At 57.0% G+C, this 15,727-nt stretch overlaps 1 protein-coding gene across 1 annotated transcript in view; it reads left to right on the plus strand.

The window, feature by feature from the left end:
• Positions 1-15,727, plus strand: part of CASZ1 (castor zinc finger 1) — a 114,161-nt gene that overhangs the window by 38,105 nt on the left and 60,329 nt on the right. Inside the window, exon 2 of the mRNA XM_035019814.1 lies at positions 9,717-9,768. The gene's annotated coding sequence lies outside the window, so the exon portion shown is untranslated. The remainder of the gene's footprint in view (positions 1-9,716; positions 9,769-15,727) is intronic.

Here is a 15,727-nt window from a genome sequence, read left to right on the forward strand (position 1 = left end):
GCGGGCATTCTTCCATTCTCCACTGGTGGCCTTTGTAGATTTTTCTGGTTTTCAGCAAAAAATACAAGAAATATCTTCATTCTTCCAGGGAAAGAGCTGGTGAAAGAGACCTTTCATTCTCCTTGGCCGCTTTTATCTGCTCCTCCTATCCCTCTGCCGTACCAGCCCTCCTCAATCTCAAGGTGAATCCTCCAGGCCACCCGGCTGGCTGAGCCGGTGAAGGCAGGGAGCGTCGGGAGGGGGACGTGTTTGGCAGAATGCAGGAGAGACCGTCAGGCATGGGGAGTTGCAACTCTGAGAAAGGGGGTCCCCCCTCCGTAAAGCAAAGTGCGGCCAAAGAAGCAGGGGAGGGGAGGTCAAGTCTCGGCCCAGGTCACAGGAGGAAGCTGGAGGTGCTTTGGCAGGCTCCGCCTACTGCGACATTCCAGGACATTCCGAGCTCTCTGCCAGTTGGGTGGCTCTGGGGGAGCCCCCTATCCTGGCCACTCTAGATTTCTATACCTCCTGGAGGGTCAGCAAAAGGACCGAATGGCATTTCTGTTTCTGTTTCTTCCTCCTCAAGCCTTCTCTCTTCACCCTGGATGCTGCTTCTTGCCCCTTTCTCTTGGGGAGCCCCTCCCTGATCTGGCTTTCTGGCCAGTGCACAGGCTCAAGGGCAGCAGCACCCAGTACTCCTCTTGACTGTCCCTGCTCCTCCCTTTGCCCTCGGCTCCCGATGCACCTTTTGATGTAAGCAGACCGAATTTCAGCCGCGGTCCCCACAACGCCTCTTTGCATGTGCTGTGCCTCTTCTGATTTCTTCCAGAAACGGAGGCAGGTACCACCTCTCTGGGTCCAGATGAGAGCCACGTGGAAGGGGAGCGAGTTGGGTGCTGTGTGTAGTAGAAAAGGAGGCACCTCTGTTTCTCCAACTTCCTGGGGGCTGTCCTCTGCCCGGCTAGCCCAGCGCCCTAGCTCCCGGGCCCCTCACCCCTTTCTAGTGACACCACGGCCTGGCAGAGCCAAGGGCTAGGGGTGGTTACCACGGGCCCTGGCTATCCCAGGTCCAGGGCTGCTACTGCTACTTTCCTCTACCCAGTGTCCCTCTTGGTGCCTCAGGGGTTGGTTGAGGCAGGAACATCTCTGCCCACATGGCTGTCCCCAAACATGACTAAAGGGCTAAGGCTTTCCAGGGCCCTCCAAACAGGGTGGAGGCTGGCTGAGGCCAGAGGATGCTTCAGGAGCAGTTGCAGGGAACCCAAAGTCAGGTTGACCAGAGGCAAGGGTAAGCAGAGTTTGAGAACCAGCCGAGCCGAGGAGGAGCCGAGCCAGTGTGCTTTCTAGAGGTAGTGACCCGGAGGGGGCCCTAGCCAAGGCGAGGCCAGCCAGGCGGAGTGCCGTGGCAGGTCAGTCTCCTAGGAATTCCTCAGCTTTAGATAGTGGAGCCCCCAGGATTAGCCCGACTGCCAGAGAGGGGAAATGCTGGGCGGAGAAACAGGGGAGCTCTGAGGAGAGGGTGGGGGCTGAGCTGGCCAGGGAAGGGCAGAGGGTGGAGGAAGCTGTGGAAAGGCCGCAGCCAGGAGACAGACAGGAGGAGTAAATGGAAGTGACAGGGTCAGGCCAGACCTTTGTCCTCCAGCCTGATTAGAGAGTCTGCCCTGGATTTCTGAAACTTTGGGATGTTGTCGGACAAACTGGAGCTTAATTCTGTCAGAGCGCTGGGGAGATTAGAATTGACATCCTGGGAGCACATTCCTGGCTGGGCAGAAATCCAGCCCCCGCTGGGAAAAACCTGTGAAAGCATGGCCAGCCCAGGGGTGGTGGCGGGGGGTGCCCATCAGGCCCACTGGCCACTTCAGCCTTGTGGGTTGGAGCCAGGAGCCTTCGGAAGGCCGGGGCTGTGTTGTTGGAAGCCTTGGGCCCAGCAGAAACAAACAATGGAGGCACAGCAGAGCCCCTTCTGAGTCTAAACCCAGGTTCTGTGCCTCTGCCTAGTGGGAAGAGGGCTTAACTGCCTTGGGAAGAGAGCTTAATTAAGTTGGTTGGACCTCAGTTTTCGCATCTGTAAAATGGGACGGGTCTGCCTTCTGGACCCACTGAACTTTCCTGTCCTTTGACGTTGAAGGCATAGGCTTGGAAAGCTGAGAGGAAGGGGTCAGGCTTCCCTCACTGAGCTCCCCAGCACTGGGCAGACCCAGGGAGTGTCTTCCCTGCAGGATGCTGCGGCATGCCATGCGAAGGTGCTCGCCCCTGCGCCAAGGAGGGCCTTTCCAGCAGCCAGCCCCATCAGCTGTGAGCAGCCCGCAGTACATCTGTGCCCTGTGCGTCTAAGAGCTCCCAGGAAACCCCCCTGCTCAAACCAAGTGAGCCCAAGCAAGTGACTCGGGCCTGCCCTGCGGCAGCATCCCATCCAGAACAGCTCCTCTCAGACCAGGAGATGGGGTCTGAGGACCGGAGCAAGGACCAAGCCCCTTAGCCCCAAACCAGGCTGTTTGTGGAAGAACAGAGTACCCCTCCCCACTTCCTCCCGGTTCTAATGACTTCTAAATATTGGTAAATATTTTGGCTAATGTAGGCTCTCATGGCAGAGAACAAAGCTGTCTGCAGTTCAGGACCTACAAATTATTTATTAAAGATCTGAGATGCGGCGCAATTATGTGGAAAGAACCCCCCAAATTAAATAAATAACTAACAAAATAAATAAATAACAGCCACACTGGCCGCTTGCAGGCTTGGGGAGCTGCATACATGATTGCCGTCTTGATGAACTCCCCCCGGATGTAATGAGCTGATTTTCTGCTGTTAATATTGCATCTGCTGATGAAGGATTCGTTAGGATAATGGAACGAAGCTAAAATATAAATGACTCCCTGTCAAGAAGCAGCTTTTGTTTGTTGATCTCCTGACAGTTCCCGGGCCAAGGCAGGGGTTTCTGTGTGCACACGCATTCAGGATGTGGGCAGGAGGGCGGGGAGAGGGCTCGGGGGGCTGCCCCCAGGGCCTGGCTCTCCTGGTATCCTAGGCTTTCCCTGCCAGGTGGAACCCCATACTTTGGGAGGGGGTCCCAGAGCCCTGTGGGTGGGGAAGTCCTTGATCCAGACCCTCCTTCCCCTCCCGGAGGACAGCTTGTCACACCAAGTGGCTGAGTAGCAGCAAAAGTTACCAGGGGAGCCTGGCGGAGACGGATGGCCGGGGCCGTGCTCGTTGGGATCCACACACTAGACGGGATGCGCCGCGTGTGCGCAGGGGAATGGTAGCATCACGGAATCCTAGGCTCTTGAGTGACGTAGGCTGCGGGGAGGCCCGTCCCTGGAGCCACCCTTGCCTTTCCATATTGTCTTTTTTCCCTCGGCGGTCACAAAGCGCGTCTCACAGAGGCCTAGGAATTCCTTGGGCAGGGTGCACGCCATTCTCGAGGAGGACGGGCCCCATCCGCAATTGTGATGATTCACCTTCCCACCCCCTTGCTTGGCTTATCTAATACCTATGCTGAGCTGCCACGTGGGGACTATCTTTCCCCTTTCTCAAGCTGCTGGGGCTGCTGCTGCCACTGTTTCTTCGGCTTTCTTACGTTACCTCGTGGTAAAATGCACGTCACCTAAAATTTACCATCGTCGTCATTTTAAACTCTACGATTTAGTAGCATTAAGCACCTTCATGATGTTGTGCAACCCTTGCCAACATGAATGCCAACATTCATCGCCCCGGACAGAAACTCTATGCCTGTTAGCAGCCACTCCCCAGTCCCCCTTCGCCCTGCCCCTGACAACCACTGACCTGCCCTCTGTGCCCATGGATTTGCCGGTCCTGGACATTCCGTGTACGTGGAATTGTACGATATGTGCCCTTTGCATCTGGCTGCTCTCGCTTAGCATGTTCTCGAGGCACATCCATGTTGTAGTGTGTATGAGAACTTCATTCCTTTCTACAGCTGACTAATATTTCATTGTGTGGCTCTGCCTCATCTTGTTTATCCAGCCATCCGTTGACGGACATTTGGGTTGCTGCTCACCTTTTGGCTCTTGTGAAGAGAGCATCTATGAACATCCGTGTTCATTTATTTGGGTCCGTTTTCCATTCTTTTGGATATATACCTGGATCTCTCCCCAGCTTCTTCAAGGTGGGGACCCTGAAAGTTAGTAACAGGAAATGTATATTGAGCACTTACCGTGTGTCAGATGATAGCGTTGCGCATTATTTCAGCAAATCTTTGCCACCACCATGAGAGTAGAAGCTCTGTGAGAACTGTCTTTGGTTTCCCACAGTCCTCTAGGCCTAGGACAGTATCCGGCACGTAGTAGATAAGAAAGACTCACTGAACCAACTGCCTTTGAGGTGGGGACTTCTGTTCCTACTTTTCCATTAAGGAAACTGAGGCCTGGAAAAGGTTAAGTAGTCTGCCCTACCAGATCCCGTGGTTCTAAGTGACAGAGGCAAGATTCCAGCCCCACCTCCCTGACTCTGCTCTTGCTCCCACATGCTGGACAGTTTCTCTTCCTTATGCCTAGCACCGTGCCCCTGCACACAGTATGCACTCGCTGAATTCCTAAGCCCACTGTGGAGCGGGGGACAGAAAGAGATCTAGGGTCGATTTACCTGGCAGAGGGGCTGGGTGACACCCAGAGCAGCTGTTGGCTTTCTGTGCATCTCTCTGGCAGAATTGGACCGTCTTTCCAAGGAGGCACTGCCTTACCCTCATTGAGCTCCGAGGTGGCAAAGACTGGATTGGACACTGCCGAGCACTCCTCCCAGGAAACCTTCTTGCTGACACTCTGGCCAGAATGACTCCTCGTCTTGACCTTCAAGGCTGTCAGATAGGGGAGAGAGCAAACCCAGCCGCCGACCTGGATCCCTCTTACTAGGGAGAGGATGGGCCCCACCAGGAAGGTCTCAGGCACTTCTGCCTTGAATGGTCAGACAGGGCTTTCACGAAATGGAAGAGTTTCTTCCTCCTGTGGGGTCTCAGGAGGGGTGGGGAGGCCGACTCCTCTTCTGGAAGCCTGAGAGGGTAAGGCAGGGCCTCCCATCACAGGCTGAGTCCCGGCAAGGCTGGTCTCAGTTTCTGAGACAGGAAGAAGAGAGAGGGCAAGCCAGGAATGGGGACCTTTCAGGGCAGCATCCGGCAAAGGGGCCAAGGCCTGGGCAGGGAATGTCTAAGGCAGAGAGGGCGAGTGAGAGGCCCCGGGGCTGGTGGGAGTCAGCTGAGTACTTCCCTGCTTTTTCATTTATGTATTTATTGAACACATTTCCTGAGCCAGGACTTGACAGAACAAGGTGGGCAAACCCCTTTCCTGCCCCCAAACGACTAGACCCTCTCTCCCTGTTGACCCTGTACAGATTTTTCAGGATTCTGGCCAAATTCCAGCCCAGACTGTGTTTGGAAACCAGCCCCCACCCCCGCCCCCCAGAGCCAATCCAGGGACCTGCTCGGATTCCTGGTGCTGGGCGCCCGCCCCACCTGCCCCCTGCCTGCCTTGAGGTGTTAGGTCCCTTTCCCTAAGAGGAGACAGGCACCTGCTGGATTATGCAGAGCCCTTGGACCCCTCTTTGTCCCGCTAACCACTGTGTAAAAGTCGGGCTTCCTTTGACCTTTCCGTCTTGCCTGGTTCGTCTGTGGCTGTCCTAGTGACACACATGCCCTGGGGCGTCTGCCGGCTAACTGCTCAGCCCCTGCCTGCCTGCAGCCTCTCTCTCCCTGGCCCTGCTCCCCTGGCAGAACTTTCTATTCTTTCTTTCTTCCCCCTCTATTCCTCCCTCCCTCCCTTCCTCCCTCCCTTCCCTCTCTCTCTCTCTCTCCCTCTCTCTCTCTCTCTTTCACTCTTTTAACATGGTTTTCCTAAAAAGTTTTTTAATCAATCAAATTTGAGGCAGAAAATAGGTTTTGTCACGCCTGGTCCCGGGGTGGTGTGGCTCTCACTCAGGCTCCTGACAGCTCCTCAATGCAGGAAGGAGGCCAAACAGAATATTTCTCGGGGAAAGTGCCCGTTTCCATGACACTGCCCCTTGTTGTCTGAGCTGCCCCCCTCCCCAAGCTGCCGGCTGACATGGCCTCAGCCCCTGTGAAAGGGCCGTGGAGAGGGTGTGTGTGAGGGTGGGGGAGGGGCAGGGGACAGCACTGGGGGGTAGATGGGCGGCCGACAGCTGCCCCGAGCCTCCGTGGCCTGAGAGGGTTGGGGAGCAGGTAGGGGCGGCAGGGCCAAGGAGCCTGGCCTGGTGCTGCATAATCAGCTGAGCCTCATAAATATGGGGCTGGGGAGCCGTGGGCGAGACACTCCGAAGGCAAGTCCATGATAGTCGGTGGCTCCAGCCAGAAGGGACTGCAGCTGGATGAGGCCTCTTCAGGTCCCGGTATGCCTGGCACAGCAGCTTCTTCACCCTTCCCTCTGCCCCTTCCCTCCTCTCCCAGCCTGTCCCTCCACCCTCTCACCCGTGGCAGCCCCTCTGGCCTCCATCCAGCCCTCCTTCCACCCCAACCCTCCTTGTGCCTGGAGGAGCCTCCAGCGAGCATCCCATTCCCTGGCCCACCACCCCCCCTCCCAGAGCTCCCCGCTGGCCCTCAGGGGGTCTCCCCCTCTCCTTCCCAGTTCCCTCTTCCTCCTTCCCACCTCAGACATTCACCTTTTCCTCTTTCTTCTACTCTTCTCACTCTCTTTTATAATTAATGATTAGTTTTAATTGGTTTGCTTAGGCAGCCTGACAGCAAATTAACAGAAGCCAGCCCAGGGCTGCCAGGCTCGGGGAGAGACCACTGCACTCCGGCACTGGCCGGGCGAAGGCAGGCCAGGCTGAGCTGGGGGGCCCGTGGGCCGGCTGGGTGGGCCTCCGAAAGACAGCTCTCACAGCGAGGGTCGGGCCACACCTGGCGGGCGCAGTGGCCGATGGGAAGAAGGCAATAGACTCTTGGCACACAAGGCACATAAGTGGCAACTTTCTCTGTGCACTTCTGTTCTTCTTCTCCTCCTCGCACCCCTCCCATGTTCTCATTCACAGAAGACATCGTCCACATCTGTGGAAATTAGGGCCAGGTATAAAAGGAGGGCAGGGGCCCTGCCTTCACACTGGGGCAGGGCTGGCTTGATTGCGATCCCACCCATCCTCACTCACGCCATGGGCCAATGGGCTTAGCGGCTTGACACCTCTGGGGCCAAGCTTCTGCTTTTTCACGTGGACAGGAGGGAGCCGGTCATTGGGCTGTTGGCCTGCTTAGCTCAGCTGCCTGCCTCCAGTCTGGAAGCTCCAGGACCTGGTTCTGTATCCGATTTGCTGTGCGCCTCGGCACAGAATACAACCTTTCGGTCCTCAGTTTCCCGGTCAGAGTACTTAGGATGAAGACTGTCGGATGGGTGAATGGGCCAGTGGGGAGGTGGCTGGACAGCTGGCAGAGAAGAGACACGTCGGCCATGATCCCTGAGCACGTTACTTCTCTTTCTTAGCCAAATGTGGGGGCGCCTGCTCTCCTCTGTGTTTTCCCCCTCTGTATCTGTCCCCTGGCCTTGAAGAAGCCCTTCCTGAGCCCCAGCAGCTCTTCTAGTCCTCTGTGGGGCCCTGGGTGTGCCCGGCCACTAGCTCACACAGGCCAGACCAGACGTCAGGGACAGTGGGGGGCAGAGAGAGACAGAAGATGCCCCAGGCGGGAAGAAAAGAGAGGCAAAGCTGGACTTCTCGGGCTCCCACTGGGGTTCCAGAATGCACCCAGCTGACCTCCCTGCTCCTGTGTGGCAGGCCACCTGCCCCAGGGGCCTGTGAGAGGCGCCACCTAGGGCCGGCCCCTCGGCCAGCATCCCTGCCCCTCCCCCTCCCTCCTCCACCGGGGCCAACTCCCGCAAAGTTTCCTGCGATTGTTGTGTGCGATTGGATCTGCAAGTTGCTCTCTAAGCTTCTTGTCACATTTTGACTTAATGAAGTGCAACTGCTGAGGGATTTGGGTTCAGCGCTCCGGCCTCCCTCGCTCCCTTGTTGTCAGAAAACGGGGGCGGTTGGGGACGGCAACACCGTGCTGCAAGTCGTTATCATTCCGGTCAGTCTGTTTAACACAAAATTAAACAAAGAACTAATTAGTGCCTCATGAATTAATAAATGCACAGTTGCAGGGGAGGATGGGAGGGGAGAAAAAGGTGGTGGAAGGGAGATACTGGAGTTACGGGGTTGGGGGGCTTTGGGGGTTCAAGGGAGGCTGGCCAGGGCGCCCGGAGAGATCTCAGGCAGCGAACATGGGATGGACGCGCGGACGCGCAGCCGGGTTCTGCCAGGCCTGCCCAGCACCTCTCAGCGGAGACTGCGCTCTCCAGCCCCTGCCCTGCAGCCCTGCCCTGCTCAGCCTCCGTGTCCCCCAGCTCCCCTCTCTGGCCTCTTCCTCTTTGGCACTTCCACGGGCACTCTCCCACCTCACAAGCCTCCCCCTTCCTCTCTACTGCCCCCTGTCTCAGTCAGCCCAGCCCTCTGCTTGACCCCCAGCCTCTCACCCTCAGGGTCAGGTGGGCCTAGGAGGCACCCCTCAGGGGGCAGGGGGAGCAGCCTCCCCAACTGCCCAACGTCCCTCAGAGCCCTGGGCCTGGCAGGGTGGGCTCTGCCCAGGTAAGCACCTCTGCCCAGGCAGCCCAACAAAGGCTACAAAACCTGGCAGAAGACCCAGCCTCCTTAGGAGGACTTGTCAAGTACAATTAGCATTATCTGTCTAAATATGTCCTGGGCAAGAGAGGGAGGGCCGCAGGACTGGGTGGCATTCTGGGAGCCCCGTACAAGGTCACCTCACCTCTTGCAATCCCCCCAATCTGATTTGGGGATTACACAGCCTAAGGAAATTGGTGTTATTCCTCTTGCATCATTGATAAGCCACGAATGAGGGAGTGGGGAGGAAAAAACGTAATAAACAGAAAACTGTTGCCGAGTGTGGGTTAGGGTTCTGAGGCCCCGGGGCAGGGGGGGTGGAGGTGGGAGTCCGGGTGGGGGACTGAGGGCTCCTTGGGTTTTCTATCCATATCAGGAGTCTGTCTCCCAAACTCAAGCTCTGGGCAGGAAGGTCTGAGCCTAGCAAGCTTGGCTGAGTTATATGTTGGCTAAAGATCCTCTACGTTGTTGGACCGTGTCCACTTCCCTACGTGGGCCCCTAGCGTGGGTTGTTGTGTCTCCTTGGTAGGACCTCAGGGTAGAAGGTGCTGTCATAGCCTGTTTCTGGGAGGTGAGGCTTCTTGGTGCCATGGGCCCTGGTCCACCCTTGCCCCTCTGTCTCCCACTTACTGTAGTGAACAGCTTGGCATCTGTCATTTTTATTCCCAGGGGCTGGGGAAGAGAATGAAGGAATGGGCGCTGCTGTGCTCTGTGGTCCCCAGGCCCCTCGGTTTAGCCACTGCAGCCCCCCCCCCCCCCCACATACACACACTGCTATCTCCGCCTCTGCAGATGCGTGTGCAGTAGGGTCTGGCTGTTCTCTCTTTGGTTAGGGGTGTCCCGAGTACCCTATTTCTCCTGGCATCGGCTCCTAATGCTTCCTGAACTTTTTCAAAATTTGGTTGCCATATACTTAAGTGAGCCAAAATCCATTTTTGACCCCCTTCGCCGGTCCTGGAGCATTAGCCCCTTGGCCCATAGGTGGCAGGGAGCCCTTGGGCACAGAGCAGGCTGGAGGGCATGCGCTGGGAAATTGTGGGCATCCTGCCTGAAATGAAATGAAATGAAATGAAAGAAAATGAATGAAATGAAATGAAAGACTAACAGGGATCTTCTCTCTCCCTCCCCAGGATGAAGTGACGCCCCTACTCTGAAAGAGGAGCCTCTAGGACCCGTTACGAGGTAAGCCTGAGACCCCTCCCTGTTCCTTGTGTCCTCCCCCCTTCACTGGTGACCTGATACAGGTGTCACTCTGGGCTGGGTCCAGTCGCGCGGAGCACCCGGGGGTACTGGGAAGATGGAGAGTGGGGATTGGAGCTACACTGCCCATTGGAACCTGGCCAGAAAAGATGGCCCCAGTAGGAACATGTCAGATTGGCTCTTGGGCTGGGAATGGGCCAGGGGGGCATGTGGGCTGTGGACTGTGGGCATGGAATGTGTCCGAGGTGGTGTGGGGCAGAGGCATCCCTGGTGCCAGGGTTTGGCCGCCCATTGGTGCCATCCCCAGTTCTCTGCAGTGCTGTCTGCCCGCTGTGGCAGCAGCTGCTGGCTGTCCCTGGAAGCTCTGCTTGTGGCTCTTGGGGAGCCTCGTGGACTTGAAAGCCCTAGAACTCCAGCCCTGCCTCTCTCCTAGGAGCTACCCGGCCCGTGGCCTCCGCCCCCCTCCATGAGTGGCTGGTAGGGAGGAGCCCCGATCAGGCTGCTGACCTGCCCTTCCCCAGCCCGGGGCTTCCCCGGTCTGGCTGGGCCTCCACAGGCTGTCGCAGTCCCCAAGTGGCTCGAGGAACGTCGGGGGCCACCAGGCCTCTGCCCCAGGCAGCGCGGTGTCAGAGGTGACCGGTGGAACGCCAGTGTTATGTAAATAGCGGGACCTGCCCGGCGGGCGAGCTGGCTGGCTGCAGCCATCCATCATCCTCGCTCGGCGGGGCGGGGGACAGACAGGGCACCGTGCGCCTGGCTCCAAACCTGTTTGTTTTCCCTTTGTCTCCCGCGTTTCGGGCCTGGCTGTGACCGGCTCCGGGTTTTGTCCTGCCGGCCCCCTCCCCCGGGGAGGATGGGGGGCAGGGAGGAGATTCGTGCTGCTCCCACCGCGGCATCCCTTTCGGACTTCAAAGGCTCCCCCAGCATTGTCTGTGCCTGCGGGCAGTGGCCCTGAAAACGTGATCAGAGGCGGCCGGTGTAGGGCAGGCCCGGCCCGCGCCCTGCGCTCTCGCTGGGGCCCGTAGATTCCTCCCTTTGCCGCCAGCTCCACCCTGGTTACAGCTCCACTCCCCGGGCCTCTCTCCTTGCCTCCCTCTCCCCTGGCGTCCCTTCTGGCCATCCTGGCCCACTGCTGCCCACTCCCATCCCCTCTTAGCCACAGCGTAACACCTCTCTGGTGGCGGTCAAGACTCCTAGAATGTTGAGGCTCCGAGTCACCACCATCTGCCCCTTCGTATCATCCATGAGAATCGGAAGCAAAGTGAAGGGCTTCTTGGCAGGCTAGGTGCCGGGGCCGGTTCTGGGACATCTAGTCCCCCCGTATCAGTGCTTGTTCTTTCCCTTCTTTTTATCTATCCTCTGCCGGTCATGAGAGCCTGACTTCCACCTGAGGCCTTTGCCCAGCCCTTCCCTCCATTTCTCGGCAAGGTCTAGATTGGATACTCCTGTCCCCAGGCAGTGGGATGGCATCCTATTTTCTGGAGGCCCACTGCCTGTTTTTGTAAATAAAGTTTTATTGGAACATAGCCACGCCCACTCATTTGCATATCCACGGTGGCTTTGGCTTACTCTACAGTGACAGAGCTGAGCAGCTACAACAGAGAATGTTTAGCCCACAAAGCCTAAATATTTACTCTCTAACCCTTTAGCAAAAGTTTGCTATCTCCTGACCTCTGCTCTTTTTTTTTAAGTGACAAAATATATCTAACATGAAAATTGCCATTGTAACCATTTTTAAGTGTATTTTCCTGGCATTAAGTATGTCCAGTGTTGACTGTCATCTGCCCTGTGCTCTTGTCTTTCATGGGATTGCTCTGAGGGGCTGCGGGCTATTTGCAGATCTGGTCTGTTAGGGGCCCGCCCTCTCTCTCTCTGCCCTCCTCAGGGTCTTGTTCTCTGCTCAGTCCCACCCACCTAGAAGTCCAGGCTTGCCTTCCCTTCCCAGCCACCATTTCCTGAGAGCTTGGCATCCCATCCCAGGAGCCCTGCATAGCCTTTAGCCTTTACTAAGCTCTCACATCCAGTTTCCTCTTCTGTAAAGTGAGCAGAATAGCTACTTTTTTTTTTTTTTTTAAGATTTATTTATTTGAGGGAGTGTGCCTGTGGGAGGGATGGGTAGGGGGAGGAGCAGAGGGAGAGGGAGAGAGAGAGAATCCCAAGCAGACTCCTGCTGAGTGCAGAGCCTGACTCGGGGCTGGATCTCAGGACGCTGAGAGGATGACCTGAGCCGAAATGAAGAGTTGGGTACTTAACCCACTGAGCCACCCAGACACCCCCAGAACAGCTACTTCTGCAGACAGAGTTACTGGGAATAGTGAGTTAATGTGGTCAAAGGTGTCTGGCCTGGGGCCTGACAGGTAGGAAAAACTCACATTTCCTCCTTCCTTCATAGCTTTTCACCTCCCAGAGCCCTAGCCATCCCTGGGCAGATTCTAAGGGGTTCCCCACCCCTGCCCAGGGACTTGTGAGCCTGACTTCTTGGTGAACGAGAGTCTCCTCACTCCAGTGGGCGCCATGGAAGGAAATGCCCCACGGGTGGTGGGCTGAGGGGCATTGGGGTTCTCAGGTCAGTGCAGGGTCCTCTGCTGCAGGGCTCTGGGAAATCGCATAAGTTCCCTGGGCACCGCTCTCTCTCAAACGGCATCCTGCACCATGCTCTCTGCTTCCCAGGCTGTTGCAAGTAGGAACTAGGTGCTGGGGGGAGAGTCATGAAGGTTGTGTTTGTGGGTGCTGCTGGGAGTGATGCAGGCCAAGGGAAGAGTCTGAGTTTGAACGTGGGCCGTTCTGGGGGAGGTGGGAACTAGGCTGTAGTTCCAGTTGAGAAGACCCCGGAAGTTACGTGGTGGGCCCTTGCTCCGTATAGGGGCAGGGACCAAGGCAGCTCTGACTTGTTACTGGTGCCGGGAGCTGATCTGGGAGCCCGGCTCCAAGCTCTAGAGGAGCTGGCGGGGGAGGGAGGCCGGGGGAGGGGGAGGGAAGACGAAGCTGGGCAGCAGTTGGAGGTCTGAGGCCAGATCTGTGTCCACTGGCTCCCACTCCTGCTGCTTCTGCTGCCGGCTCTCTTACTGCCCTCTTTCCTTGGGCTCCTGGCCTTTTGTGTATCTGTGTCCCCCTCCCAGCATCCCACTAGTTTCTCTTCCTCCTGGCCTTCCCACCACCCATACTGCCACCCCCAACTCCACGGCGCGCACACGCTCTCTCCCCCTCCCTCTCTGTCTCTCTCCTTTTCATCTACTCCGAAGGCTTTACTTTACTTCCTTGTCACCCTAATTGATTGCATTAACCTTTCAGCGTATTGGATTCCTCGGCATCGTGCAGAGAGCCCTGCGCAATATGCTTATAATCTGAGCCATAATGGACAGTTTGCAGTCAACAAGCCCCTTCTCCCTTCTCTGCCATTGGCCTGGTGACATCTCTCTTGCCCCAGCCACCACGGCCACTTCCCCCCGCCTCAGCAGGAGTGGGGCAGGGGAATGAGGGTGGGTGGAAGCAGACACAGCTTGGACCCCCCCATCCCCCCAGGGAGTTCCCTGCACCTCCCCTCCTCCCAGCTCTGCCCCTGCTCTGCCTCTGCTTCTCCTAGCCTCCTGGCCTGGGTCCTTCACCGGGCCTCTGGTCTTGGAGGATCCTCTCGGCTCGGCTGTTTGCTCCTGGGACTCTCATTAAGGAGTGTCTGACGGGGCCAGCTTGGATTTGGGGAGTAAGAGAGACCCCTGGTTCCACCAGATGGATCTCAGAGCAAACCGTCACTCCTTTGCTTGCCTCGGAGGCTTTGGGGAAAGATGATGGTGACCACTTCAGGAGGCAGAGGGAGGGGATACAGGCAGCAGAGCAATAAGCCAGAGAGGAGCCTCTGCAAGGCAGGCTGGCTGAGCCTCACAGGAGACCTGGCATGGGGGAGGCAGGAGAAAACGAAAGCTGGCTTCTCAGGTTAGTGAGAACGGGCTCCCTCAGGTGGGTTCTCGGACGGGCACCTCCTGGTCCAGCAATCAGGCAAAGGAGCCAGTCCGTGCCGGCTGCCTGGTCCTGGGAGCTCAGCGAGCCCCGGCCTTGTAGGTCCTGGCTGGGGCTGCCAGCCCTCAGACCCAAAGCCTGGTCAGCCGAATCTTCATTCACAATAGGCTGGACGCCGGGTTGAATACATTAGTGTCAGGCCGGAGGAGCGGGACGGAAGCTCCCCTTAGCCCTGATGTACTTCCTCTCTCCCGCGCTGTCCCCCCCCACCCCGCCCCCACCCTCTGCCCATCATCTTCTCCTTCCCAGCACCCCCTCCTGCCGTCACTCCATCACTCCGAAGGGCAAGCTTTGGCAACAGGGGGCCGGATTAGGTCCTTCCCACCCTCTCCCAGGGATTTTGGGGGTGGGCAGAGGGCACAGCAGGGAGAAGCCAAGCATCGAATTAAAGTTTGGTGATTGTCAGTGTCAGGAGAAGCTAAATAACCCTGTAACTAGTATGAAGGTGAATTCACGGTCTGCTGCACATGGAAAAGATGAGTGCTCTGGGAGACGAGGGGAGCGAACGGCAGAGTCTGCCTGCCACGGTGGGCAACCCCCTCTCCAGGGACCCAGGCACAGAGGCGGGAGGAGGGCCATGCCCTCTCCCATCCCTGCCAGGGAACAGCCACCCGGGACCCCATCCACATATGGGGGGCAGCTCAGCTTGCCTAACGACCTGCTGGCCCAGCACTGGGGACCCAGGGAGACATCTGTGGGCACCCAGCCCAGGGCCCAGGATGCCAGCCCATCCGGCCGGGTCCGTGTTCGTCTCTGCTCACTAGTGCTTACTGAGCGTTTACTCTGTGCCAAGCTATGTGCTGTGCCCTATACCACCACTCTGTGTAGTAAATGCTGTTTTTCTTCCTCCCATTTCATCCCCACTTTCTTATAATCCACTTCTCTGAGCTATAGTTTACATGCCAAGTGTACAATTCAGTGGTTTTTTAGTATATTACCAATATCGTGTGATCACCATCTATCTAATTTTAGACTATTTCCACCACTCCAGAAAGAAACCCCATACTCATTAACAGTCACTCCACATTCCTCCTTGACCCCCAGCCCTAGGCAAGCACTAATTGTTCTCTTTGATGCTGAGAAAATGGAGGCTCAGAGAGGGTCTGTGACTTGGTCAAGGTGGCACAGCCAGTGAGGGAGGGAGCTGGGATTGAACCCAGGTAGTGGGACTCCAGAGTCAGTGCTCCTTGAGGCACTGTCTGCCCGATGTCCTGGCTGCCCCGGCCGCCCCCACCCCCACGTGCCCTGCCGCTTGTTTCTAACAGCCCCGGCTCAGGCGTGTACAAGCACCAGCCAAACACGTAGGCCCAGGTGGCAACACGCATCTCTCTCCCTAGGTACACTTGCGAGCCCATACAGAAAAATCTCACACCGCGCGGAAGGACAGCCAACGTCCCCTCCTCTAGCACCTTTCTTCCCCAGCCCAGCTCCTGGAAGGGAGGGTTGGCACAGGATCCAGCAGCAACAGGGGAGCTCGAGTGGCCAGTGAGGCCTCGGTGGTTTCAGAGTTTTAAAAGGAGAAATCTCCACATCGCCTGTAGCTGATCATAACTAAAATCCGATGCCAACACAACATTCCTGAACAGGTCCCGCCCGGGTTGGGGCCACCGGCTAGGCCGTGTGGTGCCCACAGGGGAACTCGAGAAGCTCAGCACCCACATCACACTTAACTCTCTTTCCATCCGACTCTCACTCTCTCCTTTGCTTCTATCCTGTCCTTCCCACCTACCTCTTTCTTCTTTACACTCCTGCTGTCCCACCCCAAAACTCCAAAAAAAAAAATTTCTTTTTTTTTTTTTTTTTGTGGCCATACTCTTGACTTGCAAAATTCGGGCATTAATCTGAAACTCGTCCTGCCTCTGATAAGAGATGAATACAGGAGGAGACACAAAGGGAAAGGTAGACCAGAGAATGAGTCTGTTGGATT

Source organism: Mirounga leonina, unplaced genomic scaffold (genome assembly GCF_011800145.1).
Source record: "Mirounga leonina isolate KUSES-001 unplaced genomic scaffold, KU_Mleo_1.0 Mir_173, whole genome shotgun sequence".
NCBI lineage: Eukaryota > Metazoa > Chordata > Mammalia > Carnivora > Phocidae > Mirounga > Mirounga leonina.